This window comes from Eurosta solidaginis, chromosome 4 (genome assembly GCF_040869045.1).
Source record: "Eurosta solidaginis isolate ZX-2024a chromosome 4, ASM4086904v1, whole genome shotgun sequence".
Classification (NCBI taxonomy): domain Eukaryota; kingdom Metazoa; phylum Arthropoda; class Insecta; order Diptera; family Tephritidae; genus Eurosta; species Eurosta solidaginis.
This window is the reverse complement of record NC_090322.1, coordinates 129,976,644-129,993,869: the sequence shown is the minus strand read 5'-3', so window position 1 is coordinate 129,993,869 and position 17,226 is coordinate 129,976,644. Positions and strand designations below refer to the sequence as shown.

The following is a 17,226-nucleotide window of genomic DNA, read 5'->3' as shown; positions in this document are numbered from 1 at the left end:
TTCGGGATATCGCCATAAAGGTGGACCAGGGGTGACTCTAAAATGTGTTTGTACGATATGGGTATGAAATGAAGGGTGGTAATAAGTATTGTTACGAATATTAGCAAAACTAAGGGGTGCGGCTATCTCTAAGCCGATGCTAAGCAGTGACGTGAATTCACATCAATAATTCAATCATTATGTATCTACATACATAAACGAAACAATAATTGCGTCTACACATATGTACCATGTACGTGTACGAGCAGCGGAGAATCAGTGCACAAACACATGCATCTATCTGATATACTCCTGAAAGTATGCGATGAGAGAAGCTATAAAATCGTGCACTTGTAGTTACAGCTGAGAAGTTTGAGAGCTGATGGCAACTATTAGATTCTGGAAACGCCTAGAAGATGCGAACGTTGAAATCATAGAGTATAAATGGCAGCAAATGTAGAGGCGCTGGAATTCAGTTTGAGTTGAGCTATCAAGCAGTTATTGATTAAGCACGCAATCTGTCGGGCCATAGTAGAGTTTCATTTGAGCTATCAATCAGTTTGGTTATTAAGCCAGCTAGTTGCAAAGTATATCTAAGTGTTATTGTGAAGTACTTTAATAAAGGCCATTCTTCCATTATTCAATATTGGAGTTATTTATTCAACAGTTTAGTGATTCGAACTTAGCAGAAGGGCAAATAAGAGGATTTGCAGCAAATTCGTTACAGCATTTTAACCCTCCGTTGTGTGATGTGACCTACGCAGGCCAATTCGATTTTTAAAGGGCTATATCTTTTTGCTTCGTTAAGTTTTCAAAAAACGGCGCCAGTATATCATACAGGTCTGTTAGCTAAAACTTCTGAAAATTTTATAACCATTTCTAGTGAAGTCATTATGAAAAAAATACGTTTTACACAAAAACTTCATATGCCAGGGTAAATGGCCTGCATAGGCCACCACTGCCATTTTGGTGTAGTGATGTACCGTACTTGGTCTTCTGACTAATTAGAGTAAAAAAAAATAGTGAATATATGTAGTTCTCTCTCAGTCATAAGTTGAAATTTTAGTTATTCTCTCGCTCTCAATGCATTTTCGACAGTTTAGATTTAGTAAAAAAGCACGAGAACAGGCGCCAGAAATCTGCAGTTACGTTAGAATTGCAATTGCAAATATTCATTGTGTATGGTTGATTTCGCTTTTTGCGATCATTTCTGTTTGAGTGAAGAAAAGTAAGTATTTATTTACAATTGAAATAGTGATCTGTATTACCCATAAAGTGTTTCCTTTTATGTTGTGCCGGAACAGAAATGTCACTTATAGACGAAGTAGATAGGGCGTTCTATTAGCTATCGGTACAAATAGTAATAGAAGTAGTAATCATCTATCAAGTGATCAAACACGCCATCACTAGGATGAGCTAAGCAAATTTATTGCAGCGGACGATGATCCGTATGTCACCGACTACGATTATTATGAGGATTATGTTCCTGTTGATGACGGAGAGGTGTCTGATATTGAAAATGAACTTTAGGTCAAAGAAGAATTGCCTGAAAATGAAGACATTTATGGAATTGAATAGGATGAAGTAATCGAATAAGAGCCTAGTGTCCCAAATCTTGCCAGTGGAGTGAATCGCATACTAGGGGAAAAAGAGCAATATTATGAGTGCAAATTGGACAATATATTTTAGACAAAGGAACTGCCAGCACCTAGAGCACGTATTGTAACAGGTATACCAGTACCAGCGCCAGACCAGTGGGACCTGCTCATAGATTTCTGCCGAATCCAGTGTATATTTTTCGTGACATAATGTCACCTGAAATAGTGGACATAATTGTCCGTCAGACGAATTGGAAAGCGGGAGAAGTGATCAAGGCCAGGAATGAGGCTAACATAACATGTAAGCCAAAAGAGTGGAAGCCCACGAAATGGAATGTATGCTTGGTTTGGATTGCTACTATTTTTCGGTGTATTCTCTGTAATAATATGCAAGCAAAGGATCTGAGGCATTCTCGGCATTTTGATTTTTACAAGGCAACAATATTGTTAGATCGATCACAATTTTGCTTGGGGTTGTTCGTTTTGATGGAGCTAACACTCGTTCTGAACGTATGCTGTTGAGTAAATCTGCAGCAATTAACGACATTTGGACTATGATGAATGTAATCTTCAAGAAGCATATACCCCAAACGTAGCAATAATAGTAGATGAGCAGATATTTCCTTACCTTGGGTGAACTAGGTTTACGCAGTATATTCCGTCTAAGGCGGAAAAGTACGGAATACAAATTTGGTAGGTCTGCGATTCTTCAACAAACTTTCATTAGTATCACACTTATATTGATTACAGACATAATTTTCACACCACCCTATGAATAAAGCACTTTTTCTCATAGGTGGCCTGGCCAGGCCATTTTAAACAACGAAAGAATATAAAACTTTCACACAACGGACGGTTAAAAGGGAGTGGCCATAGTTCTATAGAGTGGACGCCATTTCGATATGGGTATCAAATGAAAGGTTTGTACGATATGGGTATCAAATTAAAGGTATCAATCAGGTTTTTAAAAGGGTGTGGCCCCTAGTTGTATTTGTGAAGGCGTTTTCGAGATATTGACCAAAATGTGGACCAGGGCGACCCAGAACATCATCTGTCGGGTATCGCTATTTTATTTATGTATGTAATACCGCGAACAGTATTCCTGCGAAGTTCCAAGGGCTTTTGATTTCGCCCTGCAGAACTTTTTTACTTTCTTCTACTTAATATGGCAGGTATCACACCCATTTTACAAAGTTTTTTCTAAAGTTATATTTTGCGTCAATAAACCAATCCAATTTCCATGTTTCATCCCTTTTTTCGTATTTGGTATAGAACTATGGCATTTTTTAAATTTTTCGTAATTTTCGATATCGAAAAAGTGGGCGTGGTCATAGTCGGATTTCGGCCATTTTTTATACCAAGATAAAGTGAGGTAAGTACGTGAACTAAGTTTAGTAAAGATATATCGATTTTTGCTGAGGTTATCATCTTAACGTCCGAACGGAAGGACAGACGGTCGACTGAGTATAAAAACTGGCCGGGCTTCAACCGATTTAGCCCATTTTCACAGAAAGCAGTTATAGTCATAGAATCTATGCTCCTACCAAATGTCACAAGTATTGGTAAATTTTTGTTCGACTTATGGCATTAAAAGTATTCTAGACAAATTAAATTAAAAAGGACGGAGCCACGCCCATTTTGAAATTTTCTTTTATTTTTGAATTTTGTTGCACCACATCATAACTGGAGTTGAATGTTGACATAATTTACTTATATACTGTAAAGATATTAAATTTTTTGTTAAAATTTGACGTAAAAATGTAAGAGTAGTAACGTTCCTGCTAAATTTCATCACGATATCTTCAACGACTGCCAAATTACAGCTTGCAAAACTTTTAAATTACCTTCTTTTAAAAGTGGGCGGTGCCAAGCCCATTGTCCAAAATTTTACTAAATTTATATTTTGCGTCATAAAGTCAACGCACCTACCAAGTTTCATCGCTTTATCCGTCTTTGGTAATGAATTATCGCACTTTTTCTGTTTTTTGGAAATTTTCGATATCGAAAAAGTGGGCGTGGTTATAGTCCGATATCGTTCATTTTAAATAGCGCTCTGAGATGAGTCCCCAGGAACCTACATACCGAATTTCATCAAGATACCTTAAAATTTACTCAAGTTCTCGTATTAACGAACAGACGGACGGACGGACGAACATGACTCAATCAAATTTTTTTTCGATACTGATAATTTTGATATTTATTTAAGTCTATATCTATCTCGATTCCTTTATACCTGTACAACCAACCGTTATCCAATCAAAGGTAATATACTATGTGTGCAAAGCACGCTGAGTATAACAAAATAGAACTTCAAGTATCATTAAAGCCCCGTCACATATGCAATTTTTCGTATAGATGCGTTTAACTCAATCTTATGCATTATGAGAAAAGTGGCTAACTGCCAACTTTAGTTGCAAGCAAAGCATAAGAAGAAGAATTTTACATTTGCTTTGGTTGAGGGTGCTGGCACACTCTGAAAGTAAAATATTTTTCCCTCTCGTTGGTAACTTTTCTAACATTTTCCGCAATAAAAAATGCAATATTAGAAATGAATAGGACACAAACTATGTTAGCAAGTATTTTTGTTGTATAGGGAGAATGTTTAAAACAGCGCTTCGCGAAATTTTGTATGTGAATGGGCAAGGCGATGGAAATCAATGTAATCGATAATGGTGTCATACCATAATGCTAACTCGATTACATTGATTTCCATAAGGTAGGTGTGATCAGCTATTTTATCTGGTTATGGCTTTATGGTTATAAGTCACCATTAATTCGCCCTTTATCTCTAAGATACAACCTTACTTTTAATGCAGTGGTCGTATTGTCTCATTAAAGGGATTTCCCAAAAAAATACCTTCTGTAAGAACTTTCAGACTGTTTAAACTTGTAAATATGAATATGCCTTAAATTGGACAGTTCCCCCAACAGTATGCAATATGCTATTTCTTCACAGTTTTTTCAACGTGAATGATTAATTCATCATTTACAATTTTCATTACAAATTAGGTGATAACTATCTATAAACGCAAATTCATTGCTGAATACCGATAAGGCGGCAAAGGCAAAGCATAGCCGAAATTGAACAAAAAGTTTTTCAATCAGAAAAATGTTTTTCTAGTTCAGTTTAGTTGCCCGACTAAAAGAAAGGGTAACTTACATCAAAAGAATTAAAAGAGTTTTTCTTAAAACGGTGTCTCCCATTGCTAATAGTTTCGTAAACTCTTTGAGTCTGTCATGAAAAACCTATAAATTAACCTATCTGCCTTAGTAGATGCAGCTCGGAGTCGACATAGAACAAAAATGTTCGTTAATGTGTAGGAGAGAAAAAACAAAAACAGATCACGAAACATTGGAAAGGAAATTCGGCCTGAGTCTCTCTAGAGATTTACAGCACCAAAATTTTATTATTACTACATAATGATAAGGGTTGTTTCATATTTCCTATATCGCTTTCAAAATATTTTGGTGGGTTTTTCTTTAAGACTACGTTGTATGTTGAGTTTCACAGGAGGGAAGTTTTAGTTTGAAAAACATACAGCTTCCGCTTGCACACCCTACCTTAAAAAGCAGGGATCCAAACTGCTGTTATTTTTATAATAAAAGCCCTTCAGAAAAAATTATTTTATGAATTTTAATTTTTTAGTCTGAAAAAAATTATTAAATCCTCGTTTCATTTGGATTAGCCGTGAGTTATAGGACAGGACTTTTATTTGTCCTTAAAAAACCAAAGTCTGTATTTAACTTTTATTCTCGGAATTATAAAATAAAATTACGGATTTTACTTTGTTTGCGGATTTTTCTGAAAAGTCCAAAAAATAAAAATGATACATGAGTCGTTATGAAATTGCTAAGGGTATTAGAGATTTACGCCGATAACTTTATCGGCTGCGGTAGCGTGGACGGCGCGCCGTCGTACGCCGGCATTCTTACTTTAAGAAGTTTAATTTTCCTATTTAAAAAAGGTTTTGTTTGTATGTATTTAAGGAAATCAACGTTTTGGTCATTTCGGAAATATCCGGGGTTTTTGCCTCAAAGTCTCGCGGATCGTTTCAAAAATTTCAGGAGTAGCTCCTTGCGGAGAGACTGTTCTTATTTCATTTACTCCAGGGAATCTTCGAACCTATCCCCGGTCTAAGGGACTGGCACTGCTGCGTATGCCGAAAAACTTCAAGTACTTAAAATGGTCACACTCTTTCTGTATGTCTCGTGCAAAGCGTAGTTTCACCGAAGGAGATGTTCTGGGCTAACTCCTAATGCTCGTTGTCGACACGATTTCTTTACATCATTTGTGGCTCCTTGCTGGTCACACACAAAGGCGACTTGCGGTTGCTATTAATGGTCTTTCAATTCTCATGATTCTCGTGGCACAGTTTTAACGATTAGCTCCAACGCTGGCCTATTGATGAACGCGCCAAACTGCTTTTTCGGTTGTTTTAAGAACTATAAATCCCGATGTGTTAACAGTATCAATCCTGTCTACCACCTGTCGCTACCACGCCTCCTGGCCCTCACATAACATGCCATCACAGATGCTATAGGACTACGACTTCGAACTCATACCTTCGCCGACGTCACTTTCCTACAAGTTCTACGTGTAGCTCCGAAGACTTCCTAACGATTTTTTGTCGCGCTATGCTGCCGAGCACTACAGAGAAACACCTTGAAATTTTTGAGAGTAACTATTCGGAAGAATGCCACCCTCGAAATCATAAGCAGTCCAAGTGGATATCATTGCGTAACACTTGTGTGAAAATATTATAATCCTACATAATTAAAATTTTACAAGGACCCTGGACAAATTTTTTTAATTGCGGACCAAAATTCTTAGATGTTTGCATTCGAAACATTGATTTCAATAGCCTTCGTTAAGCCAAAACGTCATTTTAGAATGAAAGTTGAAAGATGTTAAGGTTATATGCCCAGTCAAAACTGTTGTTTTCCGGCCTTTTGATACAAGAATTCATTATGAATAGCTGCGTAGCTTCAGTTTTTAGACCAGTTCGAATATCCCCTACGTTAGGGTAGTAGAACACTACTTTTGCTTCACCAGTTTGAGTGTTCTTGCGAAGGACAAAGCCTTACCTGTTAAATATGTAGTGGCGAATTTTGACATAACTAGGCTGTCAGTAAATAATCGCAACAACAAAACACAGCAAGCAGCGAAACCTATGTAGAAGGCAACGAAGAGATATCTCACACATACAGACGTAGTCATCAGCTGAACTAGTTACTCACACATACACACGCATATGGCTATAAGAAAAGCATCAACTACAAATATACATGTATACAGCTGGTAACCAAGCATGAGATACAAATGTTCTCGAACTGTTCGAGAAATGACTAGACATTAGGAGAAATGGGTGAACGAGAAAATCGAGAGTATAAAAGCAGTTAAGCTGAGGAATAAGTAATCAGTTTGGTTTAAACATGCTAATAGCTGCGAAGTGAATTATAATTGTACTACTCCCAAAGTAGCCGTAACCAAAGCAGTAGAAACCCTGGAAGAGAATAGCTTAAGCTGCAACCGTGTTAACTTTTATATTGACAGTCAAGCAGCAATTAAGGCAATAATCTCGCATAGCACAGCATCTAAATGCGTGTTAGAGTGTAAGCAATCTCTGGAGAGAATCGGGACAGGGAGAAGCATACATCTATATTGGGTCCCAGGGCATATGGGAATAGATGGGAATGAAAAAGCGGACGAATTAGCTAAAAAGGGCGCATCCCTTGAAGCTTGCTCCGTAGACGTCCCAATTAGATTGGGCGAGATTAAGCGAATGCGAGAGGTGCACATGATCGACCAAGCAGAAAAGGAGTGGGTTCAAGCGCGGGGCTGTAAAGTGTCGAAGATTATGTGTAGGTCTTACAACCTTAGACTAACACAGTTGCTTCTATCATTAAAAAGAGAGGACTGTAGACTCATGACGGGTATTCTGACTGGACACTGCCTTCTGGCGTCACATGCCTTTAAATTAGGCTTGGTCAGTGATAGCAGGTGTAGGAAGTGCGGGTTGGAGGAGGAAACGATCGAGCACGTTCTGTGCTCGTGCCCTGCACTTGCCAGGCTAAGACTCCAGCTATTAGGAGTGATACAGCTGTCAGATCTAGAAGCAGCAAGTGGCTTAAGTCCTAGGAAGCTTCTAGTATTTGCCAAGAGGACGGAGTTATTTTATAACATAGGTCCTGGTTTTTGATAGGGTTTTTCAGTTTGGTCGTTAAAACAAACTTCTGGTAACACTACGGACTCAATCAGTCTATGTGAGGTCCTCATGGACCGGCCAGTTCAACCTACCTACCTACTCCCAAAGTAGAATAATAAAGACCATTTTGCAATACAGAATATTGGAGTTATTTAGTGGACAGTTCAGCGATTCGAACGTTAGCAGAAGGTTTCAAATAAGCGGGATTTCCCAAAATCCTTTACAATATATACCTACGTATTCACATAATTAACAGGAGCCGTAACGTGTAGGCGATATTTAAACTTGGTTGATAGGCTAGAATTAATGTGATTCACTCCAAGTGACTAGTTGGGATAGGGCCGCGAATTTTAGGAAATGCTAAACCGGGAGACTTGGGTGTTGAATGATGAAGTTTTAAAATCAAAATTAATATTTCAGACGCTATTTTAAAGTTTCGCAAATAAAGAACAGATTTTTGCATATGCCAAGTCGTTTTTCAAAGCCTTCTCATACGTACATATACATATCATCAACTTGAGTTTGAGGTGGGAATCATTTCAAAGGAGCGTTTAAGCACCTGGAACCTACTAAAGGAGTTTACATTAGGTACTGATTTCGCTTATTATTTTAGCCAATCTGAATATAGAATTTTTGGTGAAAATCTGTACTTTTTTCGGGTAACTTGCTTTTTCAACAACTTAAGGACAATTTGAAAACATGCTCGACTTGGCTGATTTTATTTGAATTTATTGTTCTCTATTAATTATTTGAAAAAATTATGCAAAGTGAGCATTTACATTTTTTATATACCTTTTCTTTTAGTGTTTTAATAACTTGCTGAATTTGGTGTTGCAAAATCCGTGATAAACCGGCATGGAAAGCGCCTGTTTTTTTAAATAACTTTTAAACGGTTAGAAAGAGTTAAGTTTCGCAATTGGATTCTTATAACTGGCAGTGATGCGCATCCGTTGATACGCATTTCGACTATATCGGACCAATTTTCGACATGAACAATAAATGGCCTAGGCAGTCTTAAATGAGTAGAAAATATAGTACCGCGCCGGACGTCGCCGCCGCCGAATGTCAAAAGTATCGGCGTTTATCGGCGGTGTATATCTCTAATGGGTATCCCCGTAAAATATCATCTAGGACCAATTTTTTTACCCGTACTTTTTGGGCTCAAAAAAAGGAAATAAAATATAAAATTGGTCCCTGTTAAAAAGGGAAACCAAGTTTTGGCAGAAGAACAATTTTATGTTGAACTAGCGGACCCGGTGGACATTCTTGTGCCCTAAATTTGGTATATTTGCATACATTTTAATAAGATTTTTCCGTCTAATTCTGCCCTCCCCCCTATTCACTTTTTCTTAATCCTTTTATTCACTCCCCCCTCCGTCTTTTTGGCTTCATCTATCTCTAACTTCGTCTCACTCTATCTCTTTCTCAGTCTCCTTCTCCTTCCATCTTTCCTCTTCTCTCAAGTTCGTCTCATTCTTCTGCATCCCTTATTGTCAGTGCCAGTGGGTGGTATCTATTTTTTTCCAGTCCCATCCCGAAACTACCCTGTACTAAAGCACACATCAATAGCTTCAATTTGATACCCATAATTTAAAAACACATCCTAGAGTTACCCTGATCCACGTTTTGGCCTATATCTCGAGACCCTAGTCACCAATAGGTATGAAAACTACCCTGTACTAAAGCACCCATCAACAGCTTTCATTTGTTATCCATATTGTATAAACACATTCTAGGGGTACCGGGGTCCACGTTTTGGCCTATATCTCGAGACCCTAGTCACCCAGGGGTACGAGAAATTCCCCGTATCAAAGTACTCATAAATAGCTTCCATTTGATAGCCATATTGTACAAACACATCCCAGGATTAACTTTTGTTTAAGAAATTTAAGAAAATATTCAATATTTCTAACGAAAGAGTATTTTTCAAGAGATGTTTGTATTCTTAACCATTTATGTTGCATTAACTTGGCAACAAAGCATAAATATGTATGTACATACATATGTCAACCTGATATGATATGAAAATACATACATACATACAAATGTACTCCCGAAGTTAAATAACGCAGCGAATGCTATGTGTCGCCTCACTCAAAAGCGATTTGCGTGCACACTTGACACCGAACAACCACGCACACGCATTTTTTGGTAAAAATGTTATTTTTGTTTAAAGAATTTGGCTGATATAAGAAAGGAATCAAGTATTTTTTTGATGCAAAACGAAGGTAAATATTTCAAAGTTTAACTGAAAAGTATAATTTTTTAAATCCATCCATCCGTTTATGAGTATAGCTGTGTAGACAAAAATTGTATGATTTTTTACTATATTTTGGCAGTTTGCCACGCCCCTATAATATATAACTTCACATTATATTAACTGTACCATCTCACTTAGCTAAGCTTTCAAATGAAAAAAAACGTTTTAATATCTGAGCATTCTATGTGAAGTTATGTGCGTACATGGCAGTTAGTGAATTTATTTTATAAGATTTATAGATATAGATAGATAGATTTATAGATAGAAGATTATAAAATAAAGACAAGTACTATGTCGGGCTATGTAAGTTACTGCCGTGCGCCGTCGATAACAAAATTAAACTCAATCATTACCTTTATCAACTGAACTGCTGAACAACTGAACCTGACTTTATTATTGGCAATTTCTTTTTTATACAATTTTTCTTAACCTACTTACTTAGCTAAGTTGCTAACATACTTATAAATTTACTTATATCGTACAGGTGAATTCGCTTACAGCGCAATAATTTATTAACAATGTTGTTGTTGTTTCTCTTTACAAAAGTTGCTTGATAATCAAATAGATTTTAAATCGAATTGTTTTATTGCTTTTATTATATTCTTATAATTTTGCGTATGCAAAGTAAAAGTAACTTAATTGGGCAACCAACGGGTTCACATTACATCTGCATGGCTTCCGCTTAAATTTAGTGCAACGGAATGTGAAGCAGTTATTGTTGTTGTTTTATTAAAATATTGTTTACTGAATTTGGGTTGCATTAACTGCTGTGTAGGCAATATGTGACGATTGTGCTAACTTGTATGTACTCATCCTTATGGAAATCAATGTAATTGGTAAATGGTGCCATACCATAACCCCCTAGCCATAACCATACCATAGCCAACCTTTTGGGTTTTTGGTTTTTCGTCTTATCCATAACCTAAAAATATTTGAGTTGGTGAATTTATTAACATTTGTTATATTTTATTTATATTTTTAGATACGTTTTGACTAAGAGACTTATTGTTTGTGGAATATTTTTGTAATTTTTTGCGTTTTCTCCATTTTTATGAGAATTTTACCATTTTTAGGTTAAGGCAACAATAGCTGATGCCAATTGATATGGATATGTAAAAATATGGTTACGTCTATGGCGTCATGACTACGTCAACTTTGCCAGGACCTTTAACCATGAGATCAGTATGTAACAAACTACGAAACGATCGTTGCAGTAGTTCGTTTATGCGCATTCATTTATTATTACATAGCATTTTTATACATACAAACTAAAAACAGTTATGACCACTTGGTAACTTATTTCCACTAATCTAAGGTAAAATTCCTGGTTTTACGGCTTGTTGCCGCATAGCAACCTGACTGTCGACAGAGAGGGGGCACTTTGTCTTGTTCTCGTAAAAGTAAAACATTTGTTCGCCATTGCATCCACTACAGCGAAAATAGATCAAACTGCGCATCTGCCTAGATCCATGGCATCAATATCATTGTAATCTAGGAGTAATTTCACGACCTTGTATAAGATTGTGTCGCTGTGGTAAATTTCTGCTTCATTGCTGAACGGTTAGAGAGCGATTTTGATTAAAAGTCATTTGGCCACCAACGGCTTGGGGAGGTCCTTTTTCAATATTGACAGAGCTATAGGTGCTACTCAATGTCATTTTGATTAGTCGTATGAAATTTGGAATATTTAATTCGAAGACATGAATGTATATTTGGATCCAGTGAAGATATATTTGATTGCCATCAGGTTGAAAGCCATACTAATAGGGTCAAATTAGTTCATTAACGGTAAGCTTCGGACTGATTCCGCTGTAATTGCTAGGTTTACGACAAAGCCGCCACTTCCAAAAAAAAACTTGGTGGTAAATTTAAAAATAAAACGTCGCGTAATATCTAAACGATGTTTTTCCAGTCAACCGAGGTCGCCAAAATATGTTTTCAATATAAAAAGTTTTACTATCAAATATTTTGGGTGACTTAAATGAAATTACGAAATTCGTATTGAGAAAACTAATCTCTTCTGAAAAATTCTGATAACTATATTGACCAAAATATGTTGTAGATTAAAAAAAAGGAATTATACGCGGTAGAAAGGAAAAATTTTCAAAAATGTGGTAAATCCCCACACTGGTCTGGTCTGCGTAATCGTTTTTCTTATCGATTGGGCTGACCGCTTTTTGACCACATTTTGATATGGGTTGATGTATTCTTTCAACCAATACTTAACCTCCATATTTGATTAGCTCGTCGGTTTATCCGGTTTCTCTTCGTTGGAACTTTGAGAGTTTTTGCAAGGTATTTAAAACAAAGGAAAAGTAATTCGTCTATAACTTAAGTATGTTCTACTTGTCATCCACCGAATTTTCTGATGTAACTGTCCGTTAGGGTCTGAAGTCCCTCGCATGTTCACCTTTTCGGCCTCAAGTCGCAGTTTTTGTCTCTTTTTTACATTTCGACCTCTCGTTGCTCAAGTTCATAATTTGGCCCTATGAGCACCGTTCTTTCCTTTCCGCCACTTCATCGCTTTGCATATGTCAATATGCAAACGATTTAGTTACGATATTTCTAACCAAAGTCTTGCTAACGAGATTACGTCTTGTAAATCAACAGTAAAACAAAAACAAAGTGCCATTTTTCTTACTACATTCAAAAACTGAAGGTGTTAGTTGTCATGTTTAGAAAGTTCTTGCTTCATCTAGAAAAGGAAACCGTTACTCGCCTTCAAACCACTACTTTATGGATTATTAAACTTTTAAGCTCTACCTCAATCGATGCAAGTTACCTTAGGCCTTTTTAACTACCCAATCATTAACGACGTATGTGTAAATTCTTAAATATCTACATACATATACATATGTACATACTTGCATACTTATTCTGCACAAACGATAAATGCATCTACTTTTCCTACTTCTCACCTAATATTCTTAAATCTAGCATTCTAGCCATTTACTATATATACTCCAGCTCGTCAAAAGATTTACTAAAAATTGGAACTTTTGCACTCGAATGAGCTTCAATTGGCTTCAGTTTGTGTAAGAGTTTCACGAGTCCATAGTTGGATGCATTAAATGCTAACCGCAGGCGCCACTCAAATTTTACTGCTGCCGATATTATTTTCAGGTGCCAAAAGAATTTAAGTATGCTTGAAGCAAGAACAGATGGCCAAGTTGAAGTTATGGAACATAAAAATTAGTCGTTTTATCTGATGTAGAAAATTTTAATAGTTGGTTTTTCACTTGCAATAAGTGTGTGCATTAGGGTGATCCTTATTAATCAAATCCAATTTTTTCAGTCTCACCCCTTCAAATGGTGGTACTAAGATAAAACATTCACATATAAATTTTGGTCTCGAATGGGGACGATTAAGGGGTGTCGCACAGGTATCAAAGTTAAGGTTTCTCTTTGGAGACTTAAAACATGAAACAATATTTATTTTTATTTTAAGTATCTGAAATGAATGCTAAGGATAAGGATAATTCGAATAATTGGTATCGAAAACCGGTTAAAGTTCATATTTTAGTATATGTATTCATAGCGTAATCCGAAATGTAACCCCTGTGCAGCACGCCTTAACCGTTTCTAACCGGGACCAAAACATGTATGTATGTAAGTGATATTTTTGTATAAACGTTTGAAGGGTGGAGGCTGGAGATTGGTCTTATATGTACACTGGTGATCAAAATTATTTACATTAGGGATATTTTCTACAGCTTCAAAATTTTGTCTGCTAGTTTAGAAATAAAATTCAATTGAAAAGCAAAAACAAATTAAACAGCTCGCTTAATTTTTTTTGTTCTCCAAATGAAATTTTTTTCGAAGCGAGCACATGACGCATTAAAACCAGGCAGGTGAAGTCAGTAGTTTAACCAGTGCACCACTTTATTGGTAGATCTACCAACTTTTAGCCCATTTTCATTTTCTACCACTTCTACCACCAAAGCTCAAAAATCTACCAACATTGGCTTTTGTAAGGAAATTAAGAAACGATTCAATTTCGAAGACGAAAAATTACACCTTTTGGAATACTTTGATGCAAAAAATATTCAATCTAGTCAAATGACAACGATTGTTCCCTTACTTAAAGCTTTTCCATTTCACAAGACATCCATGGAAATTCTTAACAACGAATGGCGATCATTAACGTTATATGAAAAGGAAAAAAGCGAAAAGATATTTTCCCTCGATATTCTTAACGGATGGATAAAATTGGGAACTGAAAAGAGTCTTCTAGAAGAAAATTTGTTTGAATTTTTGAGTGAATAAATTTGCTCCTTAGCAATATTACAAAAGATATAATCAAATGTGAATACTTTTGATGATCAAAAACTGAAAATCATTTTTCCATAATTTTTTGGAAACATTTTTGAAGTCCTTTGATCATTAAATTTTAATATTTCATAAAAATCAACAAAAAGAATAATCAAATATGCTTACCTTTCGATGAACTGAATATAGTTTTTCAATCACAGTTTGGAATCATATTTGAATCAATGTGTTTACTTTAGGTCATCAAAAATTTATAATAATTTTTTAATTCAGCTTTCTGAATCTTTTATGAATATATTTGTTGACTGAGTAATGAATTTTATACTTGTTAAAATTTTACTATTCATTAAAAATTAAATTTTTTTCACATACACATATTTTTTCAATCATGAAGCTAAGAAAAAGTGTATACAAATTTTATTATTTATACAAAAGATATTCTTCAAAACAAAAAATAATGTAAATGCTGCTCGTGAACGAGGATTTCCCCAATGATTTCTCCACCACCTTCGGCTTCCCAGAAAATACAATGGTTGGACAATACAAAGCTTGTGAGCTATTTGAAACCCAGGTAAGTGAAACTATCTTGACATACCTGGATACGGCTTCAAAATCCCGTGTCGTATACGTATTTTAAGAAGTAGATGATAATAGCTGATGTTGGATGTTGTAGTCGCAGGTGTAGGTATATCGGTCAAGTTTGCGTGTGGGTGACCTGTGGTTCAAAGAGCTCACTTCCGCATGCTTTCTTCCCCTGATGAAATAAATGTTTTATTTAGTATCTTATTTTGAATGAGGTATGAAGAATAAATGTATGATGATAATCGCATTCAAAAATCTCAACCAAAACGGCTGAAATATGTTCACGAATATAATCAGAAAATGACTGCGAAAAGCAGTCAAATATTACTCTAAAACAACTAAAGTTCAATTTTACAATGATATCAAATATGAATAAAAAGTGTTTCGAAACATGAATCAAAAATGAGTATTCAAGAATAATCACATTTAAGGTACATTTTTCTCCCGACGATACATTAATTTTCGAACAAGAAATGCTTTTAAATTTAATTGTTTTTAATCATCTTTGGTATGATATTTGAATATTTTTTGATCAAAATGTTCAAAAAATGCTGGCTGGGTCAATACAAGAAATAAATTTGTTTATGAAAGAAAGTAGCAGTCATCTACTCGCAAGTATTTCCCTGCGCTATTTTCAACAGTTTTTTATGAATAATTTTGAACGGAAATAAAAAAGTTTTAAGTAAAGGATAACATGCTAGTGTGGCAGAAAAATACTGGTACATTGGAAAATTGTAGTTAGACGTATCGGTAAAGTTTCCCCAGTATTTCAAGCTCAAAATACAGAAAAAAGCAAGTATCATATAGGCATCAGCTGTGTATATACATATTGTTACGAATATTAGCAAAACTAAGGGGTGCTGCTATCTCTAAGCCGATGCTAAACAGTGATATCATGCGCATCCATAGATCAATCATTATGTATCTACATAAACAAAACAATTATTGCGTCTACACATATGTACCATGTACGTTTACGAGCAGCGGAGAATCAATGCACAAACACATGCATATATCTGAGATACTCCAGAAAGTATGCAATGAGAGAAGCTATAAAATCTTGCAATTGTAGTTACAGCTGAGATGTTTGAGAGCTGATGGCAACTAGTAGATTCTGGAAGCGCCTGGAAGATGCGAACGTTGAAATCAGAGAGTATACAAGGCAGCAAATGTAGAGGCGCTGGAAGTCAGTTTTCATTTGAGCTATCAATCAGTTTGGTTATTAAGCAAGCTATTCGTTGCAAAGTATGTGTTATTGTGAAGTACCTTAATAAAGGCCATTTTTCCATTATTCAATATTGGAGTTATTTATTCAACAGTTTAGCGATACGAACGTTGGCAGAAAATTGCAAATAAGGGGAATTGCAGTAAATTCGTTACAATTGGTGTCAGAAGAGGAATTGTTGAATAAATTCCAGAGGACAACAAGGACATGGCAAAGTTCAGTGAATTGAAGATCCAGCAACTGAAAAAGGAGTTGGTGAACCGTGGATTAAATACAACCTGCAATAAGATCGCACTTCAAGCACGGCTACGAGAGGTAATGGAATCGCAAGGAATTGATGTAGACGAGTATGTCTTTTATCCTGATGGGGACGAGACAACAACAAAAATTAAAGAGAAAAACGAAACATCGCAGACAGCTACGAGCACAGAATTGAACATGATTTTGGCTGCAATATCTGCTCCAACATCAACAGTATCATCTAAGATGGAATCCCAAGAAACATGAAGTCATGGCCAGATGAAGCAGTATATTTCAGGTGCACCATTTGAAAGGATCGCCATGGATGTCAGAGGTCCATTTTCTACTACCAACCACGGAAACAAATACGTACTGGTGGTTATGGATTATTTCAGTAAATGGCCAGAGGTATACCCAATCCCAAACCAAGAAGCAGAAACAGTAGCAGAAGTGTTTATAAACAATTGGGTTGCAAGGTATGGTGTACCAATGGAGTTACATCCTGACCAAGGCAGGAATTTCGAATCAGCTGTGTTCCAGGAAATGCGTAAATCATTGGGCATTCGAAAAACACGGACAACTGCATTGCATCCTCAATCCGATGGTATGGTAGAACGATTCAATAGAACATTGGAGGAGCACTTAAGGAATGTAGTAGACAAGTACCATAAAGAGTGGGATACCCGCATACCATTATTCTTGATGGCTTACCGATCACCAGTGCATGAGACAACGGATCAAACCCCTGCAAAAGTAATTTTTGGCAATGACCTTAGACTGCCAGCTAATTTGAAGTTTGGGATAGATGCCAATGCGGAGGGAAATGTCAAGAAATCCACTAGTGATTTGGAAGAAGAGCTAAGAGAA

The 17,226-nt window shown here is 36.1% G+C and overlaps 1 protein-coding gene across 1 annotated transcript in view; it reads left to right on the top strand.

Moving 5' to 3' along the window:
• The window catches only part of LOC137250331 (uncharacterized), a 316,174-nt gene extending 299,956 nt beyond the window's left edge, over positions 1–16,218 (top strand). The window contains exon 2 of the mRNA XM_067782949.1: positions 16,171–16,218. The gene's annotated coding sequence lies outside the window, so the exon portion shown is untranslated. The remainder of the gene's footprint in view (positions 1–16,170) is intronic.
• Positions 16,219–17,226: the final 1,008 nt, after the last annotated feature.